Source organism: Mytilus californianus, unplaced genomic scaffold (assembly GCF_021869535.1).
Source record: "Mytilus californianus isolate M0D057914Y unplaced genomic scaffold, xbMytCali1.0.p SCAF_3, whole genome shotgun sequence".
Classification (NCBI taxonomy): Eukaryota; Metazoa; Mollusca; class Bivalvia; order Mytilida; family Mytilidae; genus Mytilus; species Mytilus californianus.
In genome coordinates, this window is record NW_026262679.1 from 37,095,502 (window position 1) to 37,112,484 (window position 16,983).

Consider the following 16,983-nt stretch of genomic DNA (forward strand, 5'->3'; position numbering starts at 1 on the left):
CACCAAATTTAAAGTGTTCTTTTTATTTTCCACTAATAAGCACATATCCATCCTCTTTTTCTCGAAATGACGTTGAATATTGCGACTTATCGCCGTATTTGTTCTCATAATGAGGGGTGTTATTAGTGAAAGAGAGGCGAAGGATACCAAAGGGACATTCAAAATCACAAGTAGAAAATAAACTAACAACGCCATGGCTAAAACTTTTCTCATTGTTGAAGGCCGTACGGTGGCCTATGATTTCTTACACCCACTTTACTTGAACTCTTGTGGATAGTGAAATAGGAACATATTTGTTTTTATATCTTTTTTTCAAAAGTGTCATAGCTTAAACATTGTGCTGTTACATCAATGTCCCAGGTTAGGGGATGGTTGAGCGCTCACAAACATGTGCAACCCCGCCATATTCTTTAAGTGACTGTCCCAAGTCAGGAGCCTGTAGTTCAGTGGTTGTCGTTGGTTCATGTTTGTCATGTTTGTTTTTCGTAAACTGTTTTTTTTTAAAATTAGGCCGTTAGTTTTTGTTTGGATTGTTTCACATTTTTCATGCCGGGCCTTTTTTAGCCGACTATACGGTATTGGTTTTTCTCATCGTTGAAGGCCGTACGGTGGCCTATAATTGCTTACACCCACTTTATTTGAACTCTGGTGGATAGTTGTCTAATTGGCAATCATACTACATCTCTTTATTTTTATATACTGCTTAACCTTTCGGAACAACCCAGTTCACCTCCTTTTTTTGATGGGGTTCATGTTGCTAAATCTTAAGTTTTATAAGTAGTATTTTTGGATTTTGTTTGTCTTTCGTTTTCGGCCATGGTGTTGTCTCTGTTTTTATTACTCGTATGACTTTTGATTTTTACCATTTGTATCTTCTTCCTCTCTCGTTTATAAAATCTTTTTCAACTCCACATCCGGTAACGGTTTCCAATAAATCTAGTTTTTTTCTGGATTTAACTACCTCATTAGACAAAACTGTCTAGAAGACTGTTAAAGAAGCTATTTTAATAACTATATTTTTTCAATTGCTGTTTGCTCAACGTATTTAAATGCTTGAGCCTAAATATAACATTTGTGGTCACCTAGAGTTGTTTCTCTTTCCTTTTATAAACGAACGTTACATTCCAATTCTTCAACAAGTAAGTACGTTCCAATGAGATAATGAACATGTCACCGTATGAATCCATCCAATGCATACATGTCCATACCTTATGACTAAGATTGGAGGTATCTGGCAATACAACTCAGACTTCTGTTCAATGCAGGCCTTAGACGTAGACAATTTAAAGTAAAAACACATAAAGCAGTTCGAGAATAAATTGAACCTTCCTCTCAGATTTCCTAACTATATGGATGTTATAAGAATGTTTGTTTTTTAACGGCTTTTAATTTTTTTCGTGTCCTTTTGATCTCCTTATTCTATATCGGTGTTCTCGTGGTAGCGTACTCGTCTCGATATTGAGAGGTTGTATGTTCGATTCATATCAAAGAATTGATAATTGGTATTTGCTGCTTCTCCACAAAACACGCGGCATCCTCAGTGAAGTGTAATTGTGCACGATTACAAGCCTCACTTTCAATTTTGCTACAGGAGAGGACACATCGCCTACCTCCAAGGTAAATATAATGTTATTTCTTTTGATCGGAACATGATGTGTTCCCCTTATTTAGGACTTGATTAGTCCTCGTTTATGATGTGATTTTTCTTAAGGCTTTGATGAGGACTTGGTTATATTTAGCCTGATTGGCACTTGAGATTGGCATTTCTTTGTTTGGCTGTCACTTGAGGTCATTTTTTATTTAAAATGATGGCTTTTATTTTTAAATACCGTTATATTCTTTACTAGTTACTAGTTACTATATTATCTCTATAATATAGTTGGGACTAATATGTTCCTTAGAGGACGCTTTTCTAATTTTCTTGTGACTATATTGCTATCCCTTTTGTTTCAGATGCCACCTGCCACGGTCCTAAAAAGGAGGCATGACTTGAAGTAGGTTAATAATATGGGTCTGAAGCTCCTTAAGAAGATTAAGGATATTAGAATTCCCCCCAGGACAGAGCTAGGGAGAGTAAAGTCTCTAGTTCGTACAGAGGACTTATCAGACGATGACTGCAAACGTCATTTCACGAGTATTACTGGGGAGGATGCAGCGCAGTTACTAGAGCTTGCGGCTGCACCTGTTAACGGGGATAACTTGAAGAAACTCCTACATGTAACGGTCATCCTAGCTAATGAGATAGGGCAACCGGCGGGGGAGGACCTGCGTCATGTAGAAAACGAGGTAAGTATATATATTTTATCTAGAGTTTAGTAGAAACCTTCTTCGATAGTACGACCTTGTAGAGCGTCTCCGGTTAGTGACCTCCTTTATCAGCTAAAAATGTGCTTACATGTGAAGCTGCACCCCTTTAGATTTATCTGTTGTTTTCGTTCTACAGTTATGTACGTGTGCATAAAATAAAACAGATGTAATTTCGATGTTTTTTCAAGGTAACATTCCCGGTTTTGTTTTTCATGTTTTAACATTTATGACTTTTTCCCCTAAGGTTTATTATAATTAAGCACGCTTAATATATTTTTTAAATGAAAATGATAGTAATTAATGTTTTAATGGGACACTAAATACAGATTATAATTGATTGTAGGATTCGGGAGATGAAGACCCTCCTCCTAAGAAGAAAAAGAAGAATCATGATCTTCTGCAAAGAGTAGCAGATCTAGAAAAGTCAAAAGAAGATAACGTTAAAGAGTTGAAAGATAAGGTGAGGAGTTTAGCTTTACAGGCAAACCCCAGCGAGCCTCTAATTCTCCTTAGTCTTGACGAGTTGGTAAAAAAGGCCAGAAGGCAAAACGACGATGATGCAGAAACATTCGATGAATTAGCGCGACAAGCGAGAAGACATCAGGGGTCGATAAATGTTGCCACTCTAACGTTGAATGTTCTAGGGGGGAAAGCTTCTGATTTAGTGGGAAAAGCAATGGCAAAATGTCTCAAGGAGAAGGAAGTGGAACAAAAGATCACAGGGAATAAAGCTAATCATATGGAAAAAATGGAAATCACTTCTCCCTTGGCTAATGCTTACCCCCCTGCTACCTGAATGCCTAACTATTTCATGCCTCATATGCCCACTGGATGGCAGCAGGGAATGTTTCCCTTTAGTACTAGTATGTACCATAATCAAGGCCCTAGAAGATTTAGCCAAAGAAATGGCCAGTGGAGGCCAGGAGGAAATTGTTTCTTCTCCAATTCGAATGATCACGTTGTGAAGGATTGTGAGAAGATGAAAAACGATAAGGGAAAATAATTGTATCGAGTTTTGTATCTAGTTTGTAACATTTTTTATATCTAGTTTTTCATTAATTAGTGCTTTAAATCATAATTTGTAGTTTTTAAGATTAGTATATTTTTGCATAAATTTTGCCTATGCATTTTTTTTTTTATAATTTTATTTTCAAGCCAGCAACTCTGTCCAGGGACACTGATTCCCTAGTGATCTTTAGACCACGTGGACTGCAGGTGCTAAGCTTGTCCCTTTTCTTTTTACCTAAGTTGGTTGCTTCCATTGTATTTGTATACCTTGCATTTTGGTATAGAAATTTATTCTGTATTCCAGGATGTGAATACACAGAATTCTGATTTTCCTCGCCTTTCTACTCCGTAATGGAAAAAAAAGGTTCAGTTTGATCCTCGTAGTGCCTTGCAACATATAAGGAAGCACCCAACATGGGAAACGTTGGATGGGGACAAGCCAGCAAATGCAGTTCACCATATTACGAGATCCTGACAGTTTTGCATCAGGTGGAATTAATCAAAATAGCAATGAATGGTTGAAACATTTCGGCGACAATCTTCCGATACAAATCAAAGGTTGGGTAACCAATAGTTTAGACGTAAACGATTTCTTTAAACCTTTTAAAGGCAATTTTAAAGGAAAATCTTATGAAGGAAAGATGCCACCAACAGCTTATTTTCATAACTCTTCTTCATGCCGATTATTTATACCTTTTATTGAGAAAGAGATTACGGAAAGGTTAAAATCAGGTTCGATACGACATTGGGGAAAGCTGGGAGAATGTGTGTTGCTTCGTATAATCTTGCCTTTGACAATAGAGCCAAGTAAACCTCGACTCTGTCACGATGAACGCTTTCTTAACCTATGGATCAAAGATAATCCATTTCAATTAGAAAATCTAAAATATGTACCCCGAATGGTTTCGAAAAGAGTCGAGATGATAGCGTTGGATGCCAAATCAGGCTACGATCATGTAAAGATTACTAGGGAAATCGAAACTTTTTGCGGTTTTCAGTTTGGTGGCTGGTTTTTTTCGTATACAGTACTCCCTTTCGGCTGGAAAGCTTCCGCTTTTATTTATCAATCAATTGGTATGCAAGTTACGTCATTCCTCAAGAACTTTACAATACATTGATGATCGGCTATTAATTGCATCTGATAAGCCTCACCTTCCCCATGGAAATATAAACACAATCAGTTATGCTTTAGTGGAATTACTTACTAGACTAGGTTACACACTATCCATTAAAAAAAGTAGATTTAACCCTTCCCAGACTATAAAATTTTTAGGTTTCTTTATTGACTCAGAACAAAATTTTTTTCATTTGCCGTCAGATAAGAAACTATCGTTTATTGCATTGAGAGAGCTTATCTTGAAATCTGAGAAGGTCAGCGTGAAGACTTTGCAACGGTTTGCAGGTAAGCTAGACTGCAGGTAAATATGTGTCAAGGAACTTAGCTATACCGGCAACAAAATTATTTTGCAGAGAGGTCAACGCAGCTATTTCAAGCGGCATTAAAAATTCACATGATGTAAACATTAGGGGTGACCTGAAAAGGGAGATCGAACACTGGAATTGCATGGTCTATCTCATTGTGACATAAGGGAGTTATAATCGCCTATTATTGAGAAATGTTTGTTTATGATATAAATATATTTTTATAGTTTACATGTGTATGATTTTAGTTTCATTTACTTAACAGATATAGAATTTTGTAATAAAGATGTATTACCTTCTAGTGATATGTTTTATCTCTATAATTATGAATAATGGATAACTCTTTGATGTAACACACGTTGTAGCGTACTAATTTTATTCTTATTTTTTAGCTAGTAAGTTTTGGGAATACGTTATTCAGTATAAGGCACTACTGTTCATTTAAGTACCTTTAACTGTTTTATTGAATAGCACTTGTTATTCATTTATGCTTATTTCATCCCAATACTTGATCAGGATTGGTTGTTGAGTGCATTTCATTACCTTCACTTGGGGTATGTTGACATTTTGGATAAGGGCAGATACTTATGAGCTCTGAGTGATAATTTTATACGTCTACGTAATTAATGCTTTCCTTGTGAACTAGTTCATAATCATATCGCACTAACATAAGTCTTATGTTCTCATCTTGATATACATGTTTATTTGCCATCATCTCATAAACTTTGAAATTGAAGAAATTGAATTGAAAATCCATTCAAAATTATTAAATGCATTTTGTGTTAGGAAATATAATTATTAGACAGTACATTAGACACATAACAACAGAAATGCGTTTTATGCTGAAAATTGAATAGAAAAGTAAAGATACACCGTACTGGAAAAAGACTTTGTGTCTTGAATGTTTTGTTAGTTGCTTTTTGTGCTTTTTATCGATCTGACGAGTTCCACCACTGTCCAAGGTTAGGGGGAAGGTTGGATTTAACCCCGCCACGTTCTATATGCGCCTGTAATTTAGTTGTTGGCCTCTAGATCTGTTTATCATATTTTTTTTTCGACGATGTTTTGTTATGTACAGTTTATGCTTGTCTTGTGCGGTTGCACCACTGCAACATGTTAGGGGGTGTTTAGGCGCCCTCTAACATGTTAAAACCCGCCACATTTTGTATTTATCTGTCCCAAGTCAAGAGCTTGTTATTCAGTGGTTGTCGTTTGTTGCTGTATATCATAGTTGATTTTCGTTTGTTGTTTTGTAAAAAAAAACAGGCCGTCGGTTGTCACATTTGAATTGTTATACATTTTGTTATGTCGGGACCTTTTATATCTTGCTATGTCGTATGAGTTTCGCTGATTGTTGACGGCCGTATATCAAATTGATAATATATTAACGTCATTGGTCTTTGGTAGATAGTTGTCTCATTGGCAATCATACCACATCTCCTTCTTATATTTTATATCATAGACGTAACACTTTAATACAGCTCAGCATCCTCATATTCACTGGAAAGTCTTTGAAAAATAAATAAACAACCATCTCATCTTTGAGCAAATCTAAAAAGACAGCTGCCATCGTCGAAGTTATATATAAGTTAAGAATAATAGAAGTTTCGAACAGGAGTCAAAGATTCATCTGGAGGTCTCAATACATTACATTTATGAAACCGTTTAATATCGGATGTCCTTTGGGCTTTTCTGTCTCATTAATATAATTATACTCCAAATCTTCTTTTAATCAACACAGCTTCGATAGTCTAGTAGTAGCGAGCTCGCCTCGAGTGCGAGAGGTCGTGGTTAAACCAAAGACTTGAAATATGATATGTGTTTTTTCTCCAATAAGCACCTGACAATTATGAGTAAGAGCAAAAAGTGGTTGGCTCTGAGTCAGTTTAATGAGTGACCTGTGTTCCTAACTAGCACATGAATAAACCGACTCGGTTGTCTTTCTAGTGCAAATAGATATAAGAAGATGTGGTATGAGTGCCAAAGTATGGTTCATATTCATAACGACATTAACATGTTTTCGTCTTAGTATGCATGTTTTGTTTTTAAATTGGAAGTTAAACACCAATTGATCATTATCATCCTTTTCATGCTAACCCTTACGGAGCACATAAGTTCACCCCCTGTTTTTGGCGGAGTTTGTGTTGCTCAGTCTTTAATTTTCTATTTTGGGTTTCGTATACTGTCGTTTATCTTTTAGTCATTTTTTTTTGCCATGACGTTATCAGTTTGTTTTCGACTGAAGAGTTTGAATGTCCCTTTGGTATTTTTTATGGAAAGCCTCAGCTGTCATATATTAGAGATTTACAAAACGTTATGCTGTAGCTTAAAATGTAAAGTTAAGACAGCGTGATGTTGAATTGAGTCATCAAAATGCTAACTCTAAATTACAATATGCTAAGTTGAATCTGCGCAATGTTGACTTGCAATGACAAGTGCTTTAGTCGTGATACTATAATGATAAGTCACGATGTTGTGATGATATGCCAAACACACGTAACGTTGGGTTTACAGTACATGATGTGAAGTTGACGTTGCATGATGTTAGCTTGCAGATGGATACTGCTCAGTCATCCACATCGACAGCTATGATAACAAATAAAATGAATAGCTAAAATGTATGGTGCTGACTTGTTATTAATAAATGTTGAGCTGAGATAGTACGATGTTATATCATTGTGATATTACGATTGGTCTATCGTGCAATATGTTGATTTAAAACACCATGATGCACAGTTGAAAGTACACGATGTTAAGTTAAGATAACACGATGCTACACCACTATATTGAAACGAAAGGTTTACTATACAATTTGTTGACTTAAAACAACACGATGCAACGTGTTAAGTTAAGATGCTCACTTGAAACTACAGGACCTACAGTTGAAATTTTGTAATGTTAAGCTACGATAGCACGATGTTATATCATTAGAATGTCACGAAAGGCTTACCACACGATATGCTCGTTTAAAACTTCACGACGTACAGTTGAAAGTACGTGATGTTGAGCTATGATAGCAATATCTTATATCATAATAATATCACGATAGGCTTGCCATAAAATATGCTCATTTAAAACTACACGACGTACAGTTGAAAGTACGTGTTGTTCAGCTAAGATAGCACGTTGTTATATCATTATAATGTCACGATAGGCTTATTATACAATTTGCTCATCTAAAATGACACGACGTACAGTTGAAAGTACGTGTTGTTGAGCTAAGATAGTACGATGTTATATCATTATGACGTCACGAGAGGCTTATCATACAATGTGTTGACTTGAAACTACACGATGTAAATTTGAAGTAGTTTGGTCTTGACTTGAAACAGTGAAATGTTAAGGTATAAAAACAGAACTTAAAGTCAAAATAAAACAATGATAGGATGACATATACTTGTGCAGAATTGAAGATTTTTGGTGTTGACTTCGAATATAGTACAAATATTAGATCGTTTTATGTTAAATTGAAAGACAATAATGATGCGTAAAACATTACAGAATTATGTGAATTGAAACTGCAATTCTATGGAAAAGAATGAGGGACAAATCCCCATGATTTTTTCTTCTTCATTTCTTCATTTGCCAGTTGATGAATATTAATGAAATTTAACCCCGGAGGCAAAATGATATACAAAGAAAGTTTTCCATAAATTCATAAAGCAAAAGAATTACCCATCGCTATATATTACACTTGAATACAGGTTTGCCGTATATTTTACATGTTTTGTTTGGTTTTTTTTTTATGATTAAAAACCAGACTTTTTTTATGAACAATATTTAAGAAAATATTTATCTATGTTGTGTGTTAATATATTCAACACAATATTGTGCTTATAAGACTTATGACTGTGAGGGTCAAATTTTACTCATATAAAATCACATCTATGTAAGAGTTAGCGGAGAAATTGTATTTACCACTCCCGTTTTCCACGAAATAGAACATAAGAATCTGGAGTCTTAATCTTAAAAAACAAAGATCAACTGATATGACAAATAATACGCTTAGCGTAGAACTGAGAGGGTCGACCAGAGCTATATATCAGATATTTTCCCCAAAATAAAGAAAAAAAATCTGGACTTAATCAAAACCGATGCTATTTGGATTTCCATAGATTGTCAGAGACGGTTTGTCAACTAGTTCGTTAAAAATTCGGCTAAGCAAGCAAAACTTATATATGTCTTGTACAGAGCCAAGATTTATTCATATTTATAACACAGTTACATATTCTCGTCCTTATATGCATGTAGTATTTGCCACTGTACACTAAATACAAATACATTTTCATCAATTCTTTTTTATGAAAAGGGGCCTATTCTAAGCACGTTCATCGATTTGAAACCCTGTAATTCATGTTTTTTATGAGTTCCTCGAAAATTATAAAACATTCCTTCTTTTTTTACAAAATCGCCAAGTGAGGGTGCCACATATGAAACAGGATCTGCTTACCCTTCTGGAGCACCTGAGATCACCCCTTTTTTGAGGGTTTCGTGTTGCTCAGTTTTTGGTTTTCTCTATGTTGCTCTTAATATACTGTTGTTTGGCTTTTGATCTTTTTTCTCTCGTTTATTTCGGCTGATGGGTTTTTGTCATGACATTGTCAGTTTGGTTAAGATTTTTACTATCCCTTTTGTATCTTTCGCCTTCTTTTATCCATTTTTGTGTATTTGTTTTTTCGATTCTCCCCTCATCATGAACAGTATAATAGATAGATAAATGAAAACAGAAACCCTTTTCAACAAAAGGAGATTTACAAGTAACTCGACGTGACCGAAATTGTAAATTTCTTCCTCATTAGATATATTGCCCTTAGGGTAGATCGGGTGTCTTCCGCCATCTTAGGGAGCTACCATTCGATTTTTATTGGGGGCTAGGATGAAATTTGAAAAAAATGCAGGACAGGAGTTTTGAGTAAAAAAAAAGGCAGGATGAGCAACTTGGCAAAAAAAAAGGCAGGATGACAATTTATGTAAAAAACGGTCAGAATAAAATAATAAAAAAAAATGCAGGACCGAATAGAGTGAAAAATAAAAGGCAGGACGGAGATTACAACTAAAAAAAAAAAAGGCAGGACAAAATTTTTCATCCTAGCCCCCCCTCCCCCTTAATAATCACATGGTAGCTCCCATAAATTCTCATGTAGCTCAACACAATCGGTCTAGATCTAAAATAATATACACATTTTGAGAGAGGAATGTTATTCATATGTAGTACTTTTCATCTTGATAAAGAAAATTATGAGATTTATTTGATTAAAACGACTATTTGTTTTTGAATACAGACCGTTTTTTGCATATGTTTTTCAACTTTCCCATATAGGGGAGATAACTCGGATAACATCATTTTTTGTCGTTTTTTATTTTTTTTAATATTTTGCCATGACATTGTCAGTCTGTTTTCGACTTATGAGGTTGAAATCCCTTTGGCATATTTCGTCTCTAATAATGATGGAATGTGTAGGGACTTTATCTATTTTGTTTTGTAGACAGAAAACGAGTCTCGTGATCCCAATTTTTATTTTTATTTTCTAACATTGAGTTTTCCATGTATAGTTTATACAAAATCTGACAATACTGCATAACCTGTAGCTTGCAAAATGCTCTGTGGCCCAAATTTTTTATTATGTTTTTCAAAAAAGAATAAACTACATTTTTGCAAATAATCAAAAGAAAATCTACCGATTTTAATTTTGACCACACTCACGAAAACTATAAGAGAGAGAGAGAGAAACTGTTGACATAAAAAAAACATATCAACAAATTGATCAAAGCAATACCAAAATAATTCATGGACTTTGACAATTTTTACAGATTTTTGAAGTTTTTTCTTTTTCTTTGAAAACACATATAGATAGAAAGAAGCTGCAAAGAACCAACAAAATCACTATGGACAACAAAAAATAAGTGACGAAAATCATTAATTGGCTTCTTATTATAAGTTTTAGGGGTCATTGTCCATTAATGACTTTACCAATTTAAAAAAATGAAATATTCTCCGAGTGGATATATATATAAACCTGGGCACTATCTTACTTGGTGCTGGAAAAATGGTTGGCACTACTGTAAATGATGTATTTTTTTTGAAAGTTGACGATTTAGAGTGGAGGCTCTAGGTCAAATTTCATTAGGTTTCATATAGACTTCATGTATGAGCGAAAAGTATACAACAGAATCTACCATACTTTATGTTTGGGTTGGCCCCATGCAGTAGGATTCTTCCACCTATCAATTCTTTTTGTTTTATTTCGTGGAAAAGAAAATTCACAAATTTTCAGATACCTCTAACAAGGCCGGAGGGGGGTTCACATTCTCATATAGCTATGAACCTCTCAGTCCTACGCTTTAGCGTATTATTTGTCATATCAGTTGATCTTTGTTTTTTAACATTTAGATTCCAGATTTTTATGTTTTATTTCGGGGAAAACGGAAGTGGTAAATACAAATTCTCCGCTAACTCTTACATAGATGTGATTTTATATGAGTAAAATTTGACCCTCACAGTCATAAGTCTTATAAGCACAATATTATGTTGTATATATTAACACACAAAATAGATAAATATTTTCTTAAATATTGTTCATAAAAAAAAGTCTGGTTTTTAATCATAAAAAAAGATCCAAACAAAACATGTGAAATATACGGCAAAACTGTATTCAAGTGTAATATATAGCGATGGGTAATTCTTTTGCTTTATGAATTTATGGAAAACTTTCTTTGTATATCATTTTGCTTCCGGGTTAAATTTCATTAATATTCATCAACTGGCAAATGAAGAAATGAAGAAGAAAAAATCATGGGGATTTGTCCCTCATTCTTTTCCATAGAATTGCAGTTTCAATTCACATAATTCTGTAATGTTTTACGCATCATTATTGTCTTTCAATTTAACATAAAACGATCTAATATTTGTACTATATTCGAAGTCAACACCAAAAATCTTCAATTCTGCACAAGTATATGTCATCCTATCATTGTTTTATTTTGACTTAAAGTTCTGTTTTTATAACTTAACATTTTACTGCTTCAAGTCAAGACCAAACTACTTCAAATTTACATCGTGTAGTTTCAAGTCAACACATTGTATGATAAGCCTCTCGTGGCGTCATAATGATATAACATCGTGCTATCTTAGCTCAACAACACGTACTTTCAACTGTACGTCGTGTAGTTTTGAATGAGCATATTGTATGGCAAGCCTATCGTGATATTATTATGATATAACGTCGTGCTATCATAGCTCAACATCACATACTTTCAACTGTACGTTGTGTAGTTTTAAATGAGCATATTGAATGGTAAGCCTATCGTGACATTCAAATGCTATAACAACATGCTATCTAAGATTAACATCACATAGTTTCAACTGAAAGTCATGTAGTTTTAAATGTGCATATTGTGTGGTAATCCTATCGTGACATTCTAATGATATAACAACGTGCTATCTTAGCTTAACATCACGTACTTTCAGCTGTACGTCGTGTAATTTTAGATGAGCAAATTGTATAATAAGCCTATCGTGACATTATAATGATATAACAACGTGCTATCTTAGCTGAACAACACGTACTTTCAACTGTACGTCGTGTAGTTTTAAATGAGCATATTGTATGGCAAGCCTATCGTGATATTATTATGATATAAGATATTGCTATCATAGCTCAACATCACGTACTTTCAACTGTACGTCGTGTAGTTTTAAACGAGCATATTGTATGGCAAGCCTATCGTGATATTATTATGATATAAGATATTGCTATCATAGCTCAGCATCATGTACTTTCAACTTTACGTCGTGTAGTTTTAAACGAGCATATCGTGTGGTAAGCCTTTCGTGACATTCTAATGATATAACAACGTGCTATCTTAGCTTAACATCACGTACTTTCAACTGTACGCTGTGTAGTTTTAAATGAGCAAATTGTATAATAAGCCTATTGTGACATTATAATGATATAACATCGTGCTATCGTAGCTTAACATAACAAAATTTCAACTGTACGTCCTGTAGTTTCAAGTGAGCATCTTAGCTTAACACGTTGCATCGTGTTGTTTTAAGTCAACAAATTGTATAGTAAATCTTTCGTTTCAATATAGTGGTGTAGCATCGTGTTATCTTAGCTTAACATCATGTACTTTCAACTGTGCATCATGGTGTTTTAAATCAACAGATTGCACGATAGACCAATCGTAATATCACAATGATATAACATCGTACTATCTCAGCTCAACATTTATTAATAACAAGTCAGCACCATACATTTTAGCTATTCATTTTATTTGTTATCATAGCTGTCGATGTGGATGACTGAGCAGTATCCATCTGCAAGCTAACATCATGCAACGTCAACTTCACATCATGTACTGTAAACCCAACGTTACGTGTGTTTGGCATATCATCACAACATCGTGACTTATCATTATACTATCACGACTAAAGCACTTGTCATTGCAAGTCAACATTGCGCAGATTCAACTTAGCATATTGTAATTTAGAGTTAGCATTTTGATGACTCAATTCAACATCACGCTGTCTTAACTTTACATTTTAAGCTACAGCATAACGTTTTGTAAATCTCTAATATATGACAGCTGAGGCTTTCCATAATTTTTCGCCTTTTATTTTCTTCATATTATGGATTTTGTATGAAGTTTATTATTCCACGTTCAGATATTTGATTAAAAGTGCCACTGTGTTATTTCCAAAGCAGCAATCTAAGGTGATTATTTTTCATGTAACAATATGGAAAGCCTCAGCTGTCATATATTAGAGATTTACAAAACGTTATGCTGAAGCTTAAAATGTAAAGTTAAGACAGCGTGGTGTTGAATTGAGTCATCAAAATGCTAACTCTAAATTACAATTTGCTAAGTTGAATTTGCGCAATGTTGACTTGCAAGGACAAGTGCTTTAGTCGTGATAGTATAATGATAAGTCACGATGTTGTGATGATATGCCAAACACACGTAACGTTGGGTTTACAGTACATAATGTGAAGTTGACGTTGCATGATGTTAGCTTGCAGATGGATACTGCTCAGTCATCCACTTCGATAGCTATGATAACAAATAAAATGAATAGCTAAACTGTATGGTGCTGACTTGTTATTAATAAATGTTGAGCTGAGATAGTACAATGTTATATCATTGTGATATTACGATAGGTCTATCATGCAATCTGTTGATTTAAAACACCATGATGCACAGTTGAAAGTACATGATGTTAAGTTAAGATAACACGATGCTACACCACTATATTGAAACGAAAGGCTTACCATACAATTTGTTGACTTAAAACAACACGATGCAACGTGTTAAGCTAAGATGCTCACTTGAAACTACACGACGTACAGTTGAAATTTCGTAATGTTAAGCTACGATAGCACGATGGTATATCATTATAATGTCACAATAGGCTTATTATACAATTTGCTCATTTAAAACTACACAACGTACAGTTGAAAGTACGTAATGTTAAGCTAAGATGGCACGTTGTTATATCATTAGAATGTCACGATAGGCTTACCACACGATATGCTCGTTTAAAACTACACGACGTACAGTTGAAAGTACGTGATGTTGAGCTAAGTTGCAATATCTTATATCATAATAATATCGCGATAGGCTTGCCATACAATATGCTCATTTAAAACTACACGACGTACAGTTGAAAGTACGTTTTGTTCAGCTAAGACAGCACGATGTTATATCATTATAATGTCACGATAGGCTTATTATACAATTTGCTCATTTAAAATTACACCACGTACAGCTGAAAGTACGTGATGTTAAGCCAAGATAGCACGTTGTTATATCATTAGAATGTCACGATAGGCTTACCACACGATATGCTCATTTAAAACTACATGATTTTCAGTCCAAACTAGGTGATGTTAAGCTAAGATAGCATGTTGTTATATCATTTGAATGTCACGATAGGCTTTCCATATAATATGCTCATTTAAAACTACACAACGTACAGTTGAAAGTATGTGATGTTGAGGTATGATAGCACGATGTTATATCATAATGATATCACGATAGGATTGCCATACAATATGCTCATTCAAAACTACACGACGTACAGTTGAAAGGACGTGTTGTTGAGCTAAGATAGCACGATGTTATCTCATTATGACGTCACGAGAGGATTATCATACAATGTGTTGACTTGAAACTACACGATGTAAATTTGAAGTAAACAGTAAAATGTTAAGTTATAAAAACAGAACGTAAAGGCAAAATAAAACAATGATAGGATGACATATACTTGTGCAGAATTGAAGATTTTTGGTGTTGACTTCGAATATAGTACAAATATTACATCGTTTAATGTATAATTGAAAGACAATAATGATGCGTAAAACATTACAGAATTATGTGAATTGAAACTGCAATTCTATGGAAAAGAATGAGGGACAAATCCCCAGGATTTTTTCTTCCTCATTTGCAAGTTCTGAGGCAAAATGATATACAAAGAAAGTTTTCCATAAATTCATAAAGCAAAAGAATTGCCCATCGCTATATATTACACTTGAATACAGTTTTGCCGTATATTTTACATGTTTTGTTTGGATTTTTTTTTATGATTAAAAACCAGACTTTTTTTATGAACAATATTTAAGAAAATATGTATCTATGTTGTGTGTTAATAAATACAACACAATAATGGGCTTATAAGACTTATGACTGTGAGGGTCAAATTTTATTCATATAAAATCACATCTATGTAAGAGTTATCGGAGAATTTGTATTTACCATGCACTCCCGTTTTCCCCGAAATTAAACATAAGAATCTGGAGTCTTAATCTTAAAAAAAAACATGATCAACTGATATGACAAATAATACGCTAAAGCGTAGGACTGAGAGGGTCAGAGCTATATGAGAATGTGCCCCCCCCCTTCCCTTGTTAGAGGTATCTGAAAATTTGAATTTTCTTTTCCACGAAATAAAACAAAAAGAATTGATAGGTGGAAGAATCCTACTGCATGGGGCCAACCCAAACATAAAGTATGGTAGATTCTGTTGTATACTTTTCGCTCATACATTAAGTCTATATGAAACCAAATGAAATTTGACCTAGAGCCTCCAGTCTAAATCGTCAACTTTAAAAAAAAAAAATACATCATTTACAGCAGTGCCAACCATTTTTCCAGCACCAAGTAAGATAGTGCCCAGGTTTATGTATATATCCACTCGGAGAATATCTTATTTTTTTAAATTGGTAAAGTCTTTAATGGACAATGACCCCTATAACTTAAAATAAGAAGCCAATTAATGATTTCCGTCACTTATTTTCTTGTCCATAGTGATTTTCTTGGTTCTTTGCAGCTTCTCTCCATCTATATGTGTTTTCAAAGAAAAAGAAAAAAAATCAAAAATCTGTAAAAATTGTTAAAGTCCATGAATTCTTTTGGTATTGCTTTGATTAATTTGTAGATATGTTTTTTGATGTCAACAGTTCTCTCTCTCTCTCTCTCTCTCTCTCTCTCTCTCTCTCTCTCTCTCTCTCTCTCTCTCTCATAGTTTTCATGAGTGTGGTCTAAATTAAAATCGGTAGATTTTTTTTTTAATTATTTTCCAAAATGTAGTTTATTCTTTTTTGAAAAACATAATAAAAAGTTTGGGCCACAGAGCATTTTGCAAGCTACAGGTTATGCAGTATTGTCAGATTTTGTATAAACTATACATGGAAAACTCAATGTTAGAAAATAAAAATAAAAATTGGGATCACGAGACTCGTTTTCTGTCTACAAAATAAAATAGTTAAGTCCCTACACATTCCATCATTAGAGACGAAATATGCCAAAGGGATTTCAAACACATAAGTCGAAAACAGACTGACAATGCCATGGCAAAAAATAAAAAAAAAATAAAAAAACGACAAAAAATTATGTTATCCGAGTTATCTCCCCTATATGAAAAAGTTGAAAAACATATGCAAAAAACGTTCTGTATTCAAAAACAAATAGTCGTTTTAAGCAGATAAATCTCATAATTTTCTTCATCAAGATGAAAAGTACTACATATGAATTACATTCCTCTCTCAAAATGTGTATATTGTTTTAGATCTAGACCGATTGTGTTGAACTATATGCGAATCTAAGGGAGCGGGGGGGGGGGGGGGGGGGGGGGGGGTGAGGGGCTAGGATGAAAAATTTTGTCCTGCCTTTTTTTAGTTGTTTTTAGTTGCAATCTCTGTCCTGCCTTTTTATTTATCACTCTATTCGGTCCTGCATTTTTTTTTT

At 34.2% G+C, this 16,983-nt stretch overlaps 1 long non-coding RNA gene across 1 annotated transcript; it reads left to right on the forward strand.

Annotated features, from left to right (window-relative positions):
* Window positions 1–1,552: 1,552 nt before the first annotated feature.
* On the forward strand, window positions 1,553–3,439 carry LOC127734498 (uncharacterized). The gene is made up of 3 exons (XR_007997632.1): window positions 1,553–1,617; window positions 1,954–2,286; window positions 2,651–3,439. It is a non-coding gene; the product is annotated as an uncharacterized LOC127734498 (long non-coding RNA).
* Window positions 3,440–16,983: the final 13,544 nt, after the last annotated feature.